The sequence below is a fragment of the Medicago truncatula genome, chromosome 5 (genome assembly GCF_003473485.1).
Source record: "Medicago truncatula cultivar Jemalong A17 chromosome 5, MtrunA17r5.0-ANR, whole genome shotgun sequence".
NCBI classification, from domain to species: Eukaryota; Viridiplantae; Streptophyta; class Magnoliopsida; order Fabales; family Fabaceae; genus Medicago; species Medicago truncatula.
In genome coordinates this window covers 6,753,640-6,766,777 of record NC_053046.1, presented here as the reverse complement: position 1 = coordinate 6,766,777, position 13,138 = coordinate 6,753,640, and the positions used below count along the sequence as shown (strand labels likewise).

Here is a 13,138-nt window from a genome sequence, read left to right as displayed (position 1 = left end):
TTGATTAAACAACTTATCATCACTTAAGTTTATTGTTAACAGAAAAATAAAAAAAAGAGAAATGATATATGTACAACCATTTTCTAACAATTTTTGTGACAACTTTCTCTCTTATACTCACATTATATTTTTATTTTATCTCTCTATTGCTTTGGTTTTCGTGTCAATACATGATTTTCTTTGAAAAAAAAATGGTTGTCCATGTGGTTGTCAATCATATTGATGTTCAAATAACATTGCTCAAATAAAAAAACAAAGTAATTTGACATTGTGGCGTACATTTTTTTTTTAGGGAACATTGTGCCGTACATAAATAAGGTAGTTTATCATCATTAGCTGCAAGTGATTTTAATCATCCATCATATATAATTTTAAGTCATCTCAATAATTTTGTTTCAAATGTTAGCTTGAACTTATTCACTTAAAAGTCTTTTCCTGAAGAAATCTTGGCTTCTTCAATGAATTTGGATGACAATATATGAATTTAATATAGTGTGAATTTTCTTGAATTGAAACGCCCTTTCTTGAAGATATCTTTTCACTTTTTTTGTCCATCTTATTACAGTCAGTGTGATAAATGTTGGTTCTTATAACAGATACAAAAAGAAAATGCTTGTTTGAAATGAAAGTTGATCCATTTTTACATAAAAGATAAAGGCTTAATGATGTGATTAGTCCTTGCAATTAGGCGTCGTTTAAAAATTCGTCCCTGTAATTGTTAATTCTGGCAATTTAACCTTGCAATTGTTAATCATTTAAAATTTCGTCCCTCTCCCCACTTAATCACTGCCACGCCACATGAAATTCCAAATTTACCCCTGGGTTTCCAATTCTTTCTTCAATATTTTGTCCTCTTCTTAAGGGCAAAATTGGAATTTCATGTGTGACAGTGATTGCCACGTCATCAAATTAGTGACGTGGCAGTGATTAAGTTGGTCCAAGGACCAAATTTTAAATGATTAACAATTGCGAGACTAAATTGCCAGGATTAGCAATTACAGGGACAAATTTTTAAATGACGCCTAATTGCAAGGACTAATCACGTCAATAAACCAAAGATAAATAATAGTTGTATTAACTATAAGCTTTGGAACTCAAATTGAAGCAATCTTGTTAAGTACTGAATCAAAAGGAGTGATTGCAATGAAATAGTGCACCTTTATGAGTTCATTGTAGTTCTTGGCTTAATCCTAATATATGCTTATATAGCTTGATGAGTCCCAATTGAGAAAGGTAACTTCTATAAAATTTAACTTCATGAATCCTCAAGTTACCTTAAAATATGTTGTCAATATATGACAGCAATCATGCACTTTAAATGTCTACAATCCTGCTACAGAACATAGACATACCCAATAGAAAACTTATTTATCATAATATCATGTATTTTCTTTCTCTATTGAGACATGAAGGACATAAGGTATGTTTAAAAGCAAAACATATGATAACAGCTTCAAAAATTCACCCAAATTTATTTATCTATATATGTACATCTAAATTTCTAAAGAACAAGGAAAGAAAAATATCATGAGACATTTTCATCCAAAAATTAAACAATTCTCAGCAACGAGCATGGAAGTGCATCATATTAAAATCATTTTGTGAATGTTATAGCTGCTGTAAGTTAATTCAGCAACGAGGTTGGAGACTGGTCATTTTATGACAGAACCGGTTCGCAATAATTTTCTACTTGCAAGCTAGAGCATATTCAGTTAGCTGAAGCTCCAGGTGCATGATGGTTCCTCCAAACTGCTTGAATTTTAACCTGCAAATTGTGACCATTTCAATTAATGCAATCAGTGGTTATATGTTTGAATACCAACCTTTGTGTTGCTCCTATTCATAAAATTATGTTGGACTGTAAGTTACTTGTGGGAAAAAATAGGAAGTGTCAATGTTTGTCATTTAGGACACTTTTTAATGTTGCAACTCATAACCTTGCTAGGTTGTTAAAAAGAGTCGGATCTAAAGAGTTCTTATTGCATTGTGTAGGTTGCGAATTCGATGAGAAAACACACCAATAACAAAACTTGATGTGTGGAGCAAGTGATAATCAGGCAATCAAAACAAAGTGTATGAAACAATTATAAACACAAGCCAAAAGTAGAAAACAGCGAGAGAGAAAAGAAGAGAGAACACAAAAGATTTTGTTGACTCAGTTCGGTCCAAATTGACCTAGTTTGGGGGAGAGAGCAGCCCTCGTTTCACTATAATGATGTGTAACCTTACAAAAAAGATATCAATGTTACAAGAATAAGTCTCCCGCCTAATTCTACCCAAAGTCTCAATCTCTTCCCGTAACCAAGATACTCAATCCTAATAGTGTTTCCCAAGGAGAATCAACCCTCAAACCCTAGTGTTTGTTCCAAAGAGACAAACTCTATACAAACCTTAGTTTTGTTGTTGCCTTTCTAAACCATTGTTTCAGCTCCCTCTATCTCAAAGTTTAATATGATACAAGATCTATATTAATAGTAAAAGTATAACTTAAAATTTGGAATAAATCTGCACCAAAAAATACGTTTCTGTTATTCGCTGCCAGCGCACCATCGTGCCACGAAAAATCCAGTGACTTGCCTCAAAGTTGAAACCTCTAATCGTGCCATGTTATCCAGGCATCGTGCCACGATTTCTGTAGAACCTGATTTTAAATTAACCCTCATAGTGTAGTTAAGAGGATATGGGCAAAACACATGAATCAAATCCTCCTCTTCTTCAAGTTGCAAACAAAGTGAATACAACAAACTTTAATAAGGAAGCAATCAGATTTTATTTTCAAAGAATTAATATGAGATGAAAAGAACACCAAACCAAGGTATGCACTATAAAAACATGCATCTTATCAAAAGAAATAAACAACACACTAATTAAATTAACAGTCCTAAAATATATGATGTTTGGAAAACTATCCCTTTTTTTTAGCAAATTTACAATTCTGAAATACATGAGATCATGTATTTCTTTAAAAGTTCAAAACAAACATAAAAGATAAAATTCACAAAAAGAATCTATAAGAGGAAAAAATAAAATAAAAACACCAAAAATAAAAAGAATTTAGGTATTAGCAGAATGTGAACAACTTTGATACCGGCAGTGCAAACAAAACTCAATGGTTACAATCAACCATCATGTTTCCTTTAAAAAAAATAAAAAATAAACCATCACCATGATGCATTGTAAATGTTTCTCCCTAATTCAGTAGTTACGTGTATCAGTTTTGTGATAACAAACACACCATAAATAAATAAATTAAAAACCTATGAACATCTCCTAGCATCTAGTCGTGGGTCCTTAAAAACCCTGGCCTCTTCAAGAACAACCCTCTTTTCAATCCCCAAACAGGGGGAATAATTTGAAACAATGCACAAATATGAAGATTATAACATTATAATAAATTAAGAGACCTTTCATAATATGGAGTTCCGTTTGGTGGTTAGAGACCAAAACCATTTTTGTTTATTGAGAAAGTTTTAACTTGAACAAAAGAAACTAACACATTGTGGGGAGGAGTGGATTTCTTTTGATCTTTACTTGTCAAGATGATTTGCTCACCTACCTTGGAACCTTCCGTTACTGCATGGCTTGATCATGAGAAAAGTCATGGTATGGTCTTGCAACTTGCAAGCAATAATAGTGAACCTTGTTGGAGAAAATTTGCACACATCAAGGATCTCTATCTATTATTTTTCTTATTAGTCTAAAAGAACAAAGACAAAAGAAAAGAAAAATCAAGCCATCTCAAGGCTTCTAAACATGGCCAATAGCTCAACAATTAAGATAATACTCGTTCCGACCTCAAGTTTGCAACATTGTTTTTTCAAAATATTGTGAAAATTAGATAGATGCACATATAATAATGCATAAACAACAATAAACAAACTAATTAGATTTGGTTTATACACACAATCAATCATAGCTAAAATATGTATGATTCTTATTGAAGGAAAAGAAAGAAATAAGGGTAGAGCTCAAAATCAAAGAAAATTAAATGATTTTGAAACAACTGTTAATCCTATTTTTAGAAATTGTTTCCTTCAATTTACACCTTGTTTTCATTCGACATGTCTCCTTTACTTTGTTTTCCCATGGTTTCTTTTTTCAATTCAAATCAAAGCAAAAAATCAGAAACATAATTCAGATAGCGGTCCATAATCGAAGAGTTAGGGTTAAGAAATTTAGTTTGGAAGAAGATTGTCGTGAGAGATTCAAACTGCCATGAAGCCCGTATATATATATAGTTTGGAAGAAGATTGTCGTGAGAGATTCATACTGCCATGAAGCCCGTATATATATATATATATATATATATATATATATATGCAAGTCCTAACAGGGGAAATTGGCTATGGCAGGAATTGAGTTAGAGGAGGAAATAGAGAACGATGGAGGAGGAAGCGCTTCTTTGAAAATTGGCCGGTCAGTTGTAATTGTTTTGCAGAGTCTGAGCCTCTTTCTAGGGAATACATACTCCACATCTCTAAATAATACTTTCTCCGTTCCTTTTTAAGTGTCACTAGAGAAAAGTTTTGTTCCTATTTAACTGTCACTTTCAAAGTTCAATACAACATTAAATGTTGTTTTATCAATATCATTTTTAGTTATTTATTGCGGAGAGAGAAATATATGAAATAAGATATTAAATGAATAAGGTCATTATAGTAAAAGTATAGCTTATTGCATCAAAAGTATGATCAATTATTGATTGTCTTGGTTTGTGTAAAATGTCAAAATGTGACAATTAAAAAGGAACGGAAGTAGTAAGGTTTATGCACTATTAATAAGAAAATGATTAATTTGTTGATTTCAATAGTAAAATTAATGTCATTTACTAAAACACTCTTATTAATTGTAGTTAGTGGAGTAGTTAAGTTGGATGAAATTCAATAAATAAGGGTATATTGATGGAAAAAAAAAAAAAATGTTGCATTGGTATTATAAAGTGACAATTATTTTGAGAAAAAGAAAAAATTGAAAAGAGACAATTATTGTGAGACAGAGGGAGTATTATTTTGGTGAGTTGAGCTGTGTGAAAATACTCCCTCCGTCTCTAAATAATTGTCACTTTAGCATTTTTTTTTTTTTTCAAAATAATTATCACTTTAGAATACCAATGCAACATTTATTATCTTTTTCCATTATTATACCCTTATTTATTAAATTTCATCCAACTTAACTACTCCACTAACTACAATTAATAAGGGTATTTTAGTAAATGATACTAATTTTACCATTGAAATTAATAAATTAATCATTTTCTTAATAATCGTGCATAAACCTTAAACGACTATTACTTAAAGAAAGTAGTTAATAGAGTCTTTGCAGCTGCCGCCCAATTCATCCATGGAAAAACTACACGACATTAATTGTATGTTATTTACCATGCATAGTAATTATCAAAGTAATCAAAACCGGACCAGACGTTAAACCGATGTAGGCATGAGTTTAAGATTTTCGGGTTGAACCGGAATTAATTAAATAATAATTTTTTTATTATTTTATTATAACATTCTAGTAAAAATATAATTTTTTTATTACATATATCAAAACTCAAAAAAAAAAAATATATACTGTATATATGAATACTCACCTCACGAGCCCAAAGTCATTATTATGTTTTAACATATAATATATATTTCTTTTTAAATGACATTTTTCATGGGCTTCATTTATAAGCACAACCCATCACTAACCCTAAATTATCACATTCAATATTGATTTCTTGATGAGGACAAACAACCGCCCCTTTCCCTTTTCCAATCTCTCACTCTCAGATTCCAATTGATTCACTATTCTTCTTCTCCAATTTTCTTTTTTCTTCTCTTACATCGTCACTTGTACTTCCATGGAAACATCACCATAATGAATTGCTTTGCTTGCTTTCCCTTCTTTACTAATCTTTCTTCTGAAATCTTGTTTCTTACTGATCATTATCAAACCAATATATTTTCCTGTCTTGAATCTTGTAGCAATTGATAATTGTACAAATCTTGAAACAATTTGTGTGGAATGAGAACAGATCAATAAGATTCACGTCCTTCCGAGAAAAAACGAAACAACGAGTTGGACTTGCAAAACCGCCTGAACCGGCGGTTTCCCGGTTGTTTGCCCGGTTCTATGAACCAGCGGTTTTTAGGGCCACTCGGACCGGTCAGTGTTCCGGTTCCCGGTTCAACCGGTTGAACCGGCCGGTCCGGTCCGGTTTTCACTACCATGGTAATTATTGTTGGTATTTGAACATGGATTGGCATACGTACACATATGTGGGAGGGAAATTTGAATTAGGTTGTGGAATGCTGATTAGGATTACAACTTTAGAAACAATTAATGCTAAGATTAGGGAGGGAAAAATTAGGTTAAACAATAGTTCATCGGATAAGCTTTAGTAAATAAGATAAGATTATACTATTAAACAACTTTTTTATTCTAAAGATTTTGTTTGTGTCATTAAATAAATAAGAATTTAGATTTACTTTTTTGTTACACGTTGGTGCCACTGAAATAGATAATGATGGTTAATTTGGTTTGTTATAATTTAAAAGAAATATATATTTATATTTTTAGTTTTAATCAAAATTAAAATTTTATAAAAAATCATCGTTCACAATTTTCAATCGTTAGTGCAATAAAAAGAGCGGAAAAACGGACACGTGAGTGTATGTCTTTTCACTGGTAATAATAATTATGATTTGTCATGATAAAAAAACAATTATGATTTGTCAAAAATAATTAAAGCTTCTTATGTGATAATTTAAAAATATAATTTTTTATTGGTTGAAAGTAACAAAGTGTAAATTTAAAACAATCGTAGAGTGAAGATTTGATGTGAGTCAAGTTTAAAATACAGCTAAAACATAGTGAGGGACAAATATCTACCGCAACAAAGGTTCCCAATTATCCATCAAAACATAAAATAAAAAACGTGTGAAATTAGTATGAATGAGATAGGGTTAATGCATCAAAGAATGCAAAAGAAAAACGGGTGATCATAGCTTGTGGGCTAAGCTAAAGTGGAGTAACATCAACCCCAAAATATCTTGAAGTGCCTATAAATAACTATAGATCATAGTTCCTTGAGTTCATACATTTGATTCCACAATAACAACAAAACATAACAACATTAATTACTTTCTTTGTTAAAAGACACAAACACAAGAGTTACATAGTTATAGTTATGAGGGATGCATTAAGTGGGGCTGAGATTCTGAAACAAGCTCTTGAAATAATAAAAAATGGTCGAGATTTTGGTTCCACTCTCAAAACGAGCATAGTAATTTTGAAAGCTTTGGAACCGAAGGTAGAAGAATTGAAAGGTTACAATGATTCATTGGGAAGACCCAGAGAAGAGATAGAGAGCTCAAAGAGCTAGTAAGAAAGTGCAAGAACTTGGAAGTAAAGTAAAAATAGTGTTCAAAACACATGCAACGGAATAAAGTTTGGATCTATTTTGCGCATAAATTATAAAATTTATAAATTAGATACTAAAAGTGTACCTTTGTATCAATTCTTGAAGCATGAAAATTCTTCAATGATATAAAGACTCTATGTGTATCCACACCGAGACCAATTCTTACCCTCAACCTTTGAGTAGTGGAACTAAAAAAAACTAGAGCATATTTTTATTTTGTATTCTTGTTGTTGTGTTGTGTGTTGTGATCAAATCACTTAAGGTCTATTTATAGGTCACACACACTACTATCAAATAGAATGTGTTGACTCATCTTAATGACCTTTTATTTCATATGGTCAATCAATAAAAACAATTAACACATGTTAATGCTAATTTATTTGAAAAATAATTTTTCTACTAAGGTGATCATTGACCAATATGATTCCACATAACTATATATAATTGTATATATATAATGTTGTACGATTTTTTTTTTCTTTCTAAATGATCAACCATTGACCATTGTTATATTCCTATATATAGATTATATATATAATCAGTAAAGATAATACAACGTACAACAATATTTCTTATTTATTTATTTTTCAATAAATATATAACATGCTCAATTTAATTATATATTATTTGTATTCTTTGTACTAGCAAAAAATACAATAATATTCCACTTAGAAAATTTATATTTTGATTAATTAAATTCTTCAATTTAATCATCAAATAATAAAATAATTCTTTAGTAAGAATTAGAACACTCGTTTGTGTGTGACCCTGTAGGTTCAATACTAAACTGGTAATAGATTAATCAAATCAATATATTAATCAAGGTAGGCGTCTAGTAACACTCCTTAACGTCCAGGTAGTATGAAATATTATTTTACTTTCAAGAACCAAATAGAATGACATAATATTTTTCTTCCGTCGTTACAACTCTTGTTAACTCTAGAGCATGGTACAATTGTCAAACTCTAATAAGTTAACATATATGACTTAAGAAACTCATTTCTTCTTTCATTTAGTTTCCTTGGCCAGGGTTTTGATTTTATCATAGAGTTCAAACTCATTACCAAGAGTTGACGGATCCCATCTTGATTAGTCATTAATTATACAAGCATTTAATCGTATCCAATATCCTTTCAACTAGCACCCTAAGGTATTAGGTGTTAAGAATCAAAATACAATAAATAACATGTTAATTACTATGACAATCTCAGGTCAAAGAAAATTATTATATTCTTTCTTGAGAATTTTTCTATTGACAATTTGAGGTAATATCGACCATTAGAAATTCTCAGTTAAGTCAGTTCAATGACCACATCTCTATATGCATCATCTATATATGTAATTTAATAAATGAGACTTATTAATCTTTATCCAATAAAGACTATCACATATATATTGATCTATCCAGATTATTGATGTCCTATTCACAACAATCATACGGTCAAGAACAATTTAGATTAAAAAATAATAAAAGACTTGTTTCTCATTATCATAATCTCTATCATGATAACAAGTCTATAGTTTTAATCAAGGACATTATCAAATTAACTATTTCACTAAACAGTAAACAAGATAATGAATATCTATTAATTCTAAAATTGGTTACATAATTGATTGGATCTTGGGCATCTCCAACAGGAAGAAGAACTTCTTTTTTTTTTTCTTCCACATAACCAACATAAGCTTCAGAAAAAAATTGATAAAATTAAGGAACATATGTCTGTTATTGTTCTACTTGAGATTGAAAGGGGTGTTAGAGAGGTGTTGACTCATGTGAAAGAGAATCATGTGAATCAAATAAGGGGTTTGTGTGGTGCTCCTGAAGAGCCTGTATGCATGGGAATGGATGAACCTTTGAATAAGTTGAAGATTGAGTTGATGAAGGATGGTGTTTCTGTACTTTTTTTGACTGGTTTGGGTGGATCTGGTAAAAACCACTCTTGCCAAGAAGCTCTGTCCACCAATCCACTAATCAAAGGTACTAACTAACTGATTGCTTCTTCTTTTTCTTTTCACTAATTACTAGTTCGGAATGGATTAACTTATTTGAGATTATATGCGGACATAAGTACTTGTGAGACTGTTGCTTTGGGAGTCTGGGTTTGTTCCATTTATCTAAACTGACTTTGAATTGAGATTGGATAGCGTAGTACGGAACTCTATGTAGATTGTTACTGGTGAAATATCCAAACAATTTTACTTCATTTCATTGTATTCCATTTAACTTCATTTCAATACAATACAATTCAATCCATTATGCTTGATTTAGAAAGCTATTTTGTTTTGACTAGACAAGTTCGGCGGTAACATCTTCTTTGTTACCTTCTCAAAAACTCCCAACGTGAGTTACATTGTACAGAGACTATTTGAACAATGTGGACATGGACTTCAGGTGCCTGATTTTCAAAGTAACGAAGATGCAATTAACCAATTGGGACATCTGCTGAGTCAATTTGAGAGAAGTAAAATATTATTAGTCTTGGATGATGTTTGGCCTGGCTCAGAAAACCTTGTTGAGAAGTTCAAATTCCAATTGCCAGATTATAAAATTTTGGTGACTTCAAGGGTTGGATTTAGAAGATTTGACACCCTGTGCCAGTTGGGTGCACTTGATCATCATTCTGCATGGACCCTTTTCCGTCACTTTGCTCAATTGAATCACAATAGCTCATTCATGCCTGATAAGAATCTTGTTGACGTGGTGCTTCTTTCTCTTTAATCTAACTAAATGGACATGATTATTTCTAACAAACTGATAGATATTTATAGCATAAACACTTATCGAATAAGAAGTATTTATGTATAACTCATAAGGTATTTCTGCAATAAAAGACAAAATTAAGTCAAATTCTTTTCATCTATACTATAAGCTGTTTTCACAAACTCTCACTAACAAACAGTCTCACAAGTGCGTACAAGTAGATAAGCTCAAATAATCCAATTCAAATGGCCCGTAGTTATTATAAAATTGCACACTAGTTATTACTCAAGCCTTTGATGTTACTCACTGATTTCGCTTCTATGCACAGATAGTGACAGCTTGTAAGGGTTTACCATTGGCGCTTGAGGTCATATCTGGAACACTTCGTAATCAGCCTTTTGAGACATGGCAAAATATGAAGGAACGTTTAACGTGTCAATCCATTCTTGAGTCTAATAGAAAAGACTTGCTTTGCCTTCAACAAAGTTTTGATATATCTGAAGATATCGATAAGGAGTGCTTCATGGATATGGGACTATTTCCTGAAGACCAGAGGATTCCTGTTACTGTCCTCATTGATATGTGGGCAGTACTACATGACTTCAATGAAGATAGTACAAACTACAAAGGCAATGGCCATTGTCCATGATTCAATCACCAGAAATTTGATTGATGTCATAGCTACACGGTAAACAACATCACTTGATGTTAATTTGAAATGCATTCTCTCATGACTTGTGATTTAAACAATTTATAAATGAAGAAATAATGAATGCACGGATTTCGGGTTGTCATTTTATAGCAAAGAAGTAAAAATGTTCTATCAAATAGTTTTAAGTTATTTGTCTTGTCGGCGTTATGGTTTTTTCTCCATTGCTAAATTATGTTTGTTGTACAGGAAAGTTGCAACAGGAACAGACACGTACTACAATAATCACTATGTCATGCAACATGATCTCCTCAGAGATCTAGCAATCCATCAAAGCAAAGGGGAACCATTTGAACAGAGAAAAAGAATGATCATTGACTTAAATGGAGACACTCGTCCTGATTGGTGGATTGGATTGATTGTTGCGAATTGGATGAGAAAACACACCAATAACAAACTTGATGTGTAGAGCAAGAGATAATCAAGCAACCAAAAACACAAAGTGTATGGAACAATTATAAACACAAGCCAAAAGTCGAAAACAACAGCGAGAGAAAAGAAGAAGAGAACACAAAAGAATTTGTTGACCCAGTTCGGTCCAAATTGACCTAGTCTGAGAGAGAGAGCAGCCCTCCGATCCACTATATGACGAGTAACGTTACAAAAAGAAATCAATGAGTTACAAGAATAAGTCTCCCGCCTAATTCTACCCAAAGTCCCAGTCTCTTCCCGTAACCAAGAGACTCAATCCTAATAGTGTTTCCCAAGGTGAATCAACCCTCAAACCTAGTGTTTGTTTCAAAGAGACAAATTTTATACAAACTCTAGTTTTGTTGTTGCTTTTCTAAACCCTTGTTTCAGCCCCCTCTATCTCTTTCTCTTTGCTCTGATACAAGGTCTATATTTATAGTGAAAGTAATCCCTTAAAAAACTGAAACAAATCTTCAATAAAAATACGTTTTATTTTTATCTTCAATCGCACCATCGTGGCACGATTCGATCCAATCGTGGCACGACTTTTCCAGTGATTGCTCCAGAATTTTGCTTCAACAATCGTGGCACGAAGCTTCTCCATCGTGGCACGATTCTCCAGAATTCTGATTTTAAGTTAACTCTCACAATTCTCCACCTTGACTTCAAATCAGTGATGATGCCAATCATCAACCTCCTTGTTGCTCTTTCCCTTGCTTCCCACTACTCCAAGTAGCTCCACAAGTTTACACCTCTTAACCCCTTCAGCCCTCAGAATGTCTTCCGCCTTCTCGAAGGTCCTTACAGTCCAACTACGCTAGGAATTTTAGGTAGTTCCACAAGCATTCACTTTAACCTCTTCAGCCATCGGAACGTCTTCCGTCTTCTCGAAGAGTCCTTGCAGTCCAACTACGCTAGGATTTTTAGGTAGTCCCACAAGCATTCACCACAACATCTTCAACGCAGGACATCTCCTGCTTCTTTGAAGGTCACCTTGCATCCAATCACCCTTGGTCTTCTTTTAGGGTAATCCCGCAAGCCGTGCTATACATTCTTCAACCTCCTGAAGAAATCCCTTGCTCACCATAGAGCATAGCACCCAAGGTCCTCCATAGTCGTACCATTACCGGTGTGTTCAACTCCACCTCACGGTGAGCATACTCTACCTCAACTAGCAAATGCGTACATCCCACTATGTCTTCAACCTTGAAACTTCACCTCAACAGGTAGATCATGAGTATTCTTACCACCACCTCTCCAGGCTGATGTTGAGTGTTTAACGTCTCTCAAGACGAACACCGCTCCACTAGGCATCAATCCTAAGGTGAGACACATCACCTTCTTCATCCTCCAAACAACACCACACCATTAGAGCACCCGCATCCTCATAACCCTCAGAGACAATTTGTGCGGAGTTACCATCAATCTCCGGACAATCCTTCTTGAAGTGACCCATCTTGTGACAGTTAAAGCATTCAGACTTTGACTTGTTACCACTCTTTCTCCGATTACCTCTACCTCCACCATTTCCTCTTGAGACACTTAGGCCTTCATCGTGTTCACGAACTCTCAAGTCATTGGACTTGGTCAACTCCTTGGTTCTCAAAGCCGCTTGAACTTCTTCCAAGGTAACAGTGCCTTCTTTGCCATAGAGCATGGTATCTTTGAACGATTCAAAAGATTTCGGTAGAGCACACAACAAGAGTATAGCTTTTTCCTCATCCTCAAGTTGCACCTCAATATTCTCCAAGTCATCAAGGATTTTGTTGAACTCCGTAAGTTGCTCCATGATGGCCTTTGACTCCACCATCCTGAATGAGTAGAGTTGTTGCTTTAGGAATTGCCGATGAGCCAAAGACTTTGTCATATACAAAGATTACAACTTTGCCCACATTGATGCCGCGGTTCGTTC

The 13,138-nt window shown here is 33.2% G+C and overlaps 1 non-coding gene across 1 annotated transcript; it reads left to right on the top strand.

The window, feature by feature from the left end:
* The first annotated feature begins 9,001 nt into the window (after positions 1 to 9,001).
* Positions 9,002 to 11,316, top strand: LOC11415553 (uncharacterized). The gene is made up of 3 exons (XR_003012243.2): positions 9,002 to 9,383; positions 10,435 to 10,794; positions 11,005 to 11,316. It is a non-coding gene; the product is annotated as an uncharacterized protein (transcript).
* The last annotated feature ends 1,822 nt before the right edge of the window (positions 11,317 to 13,138 follow it).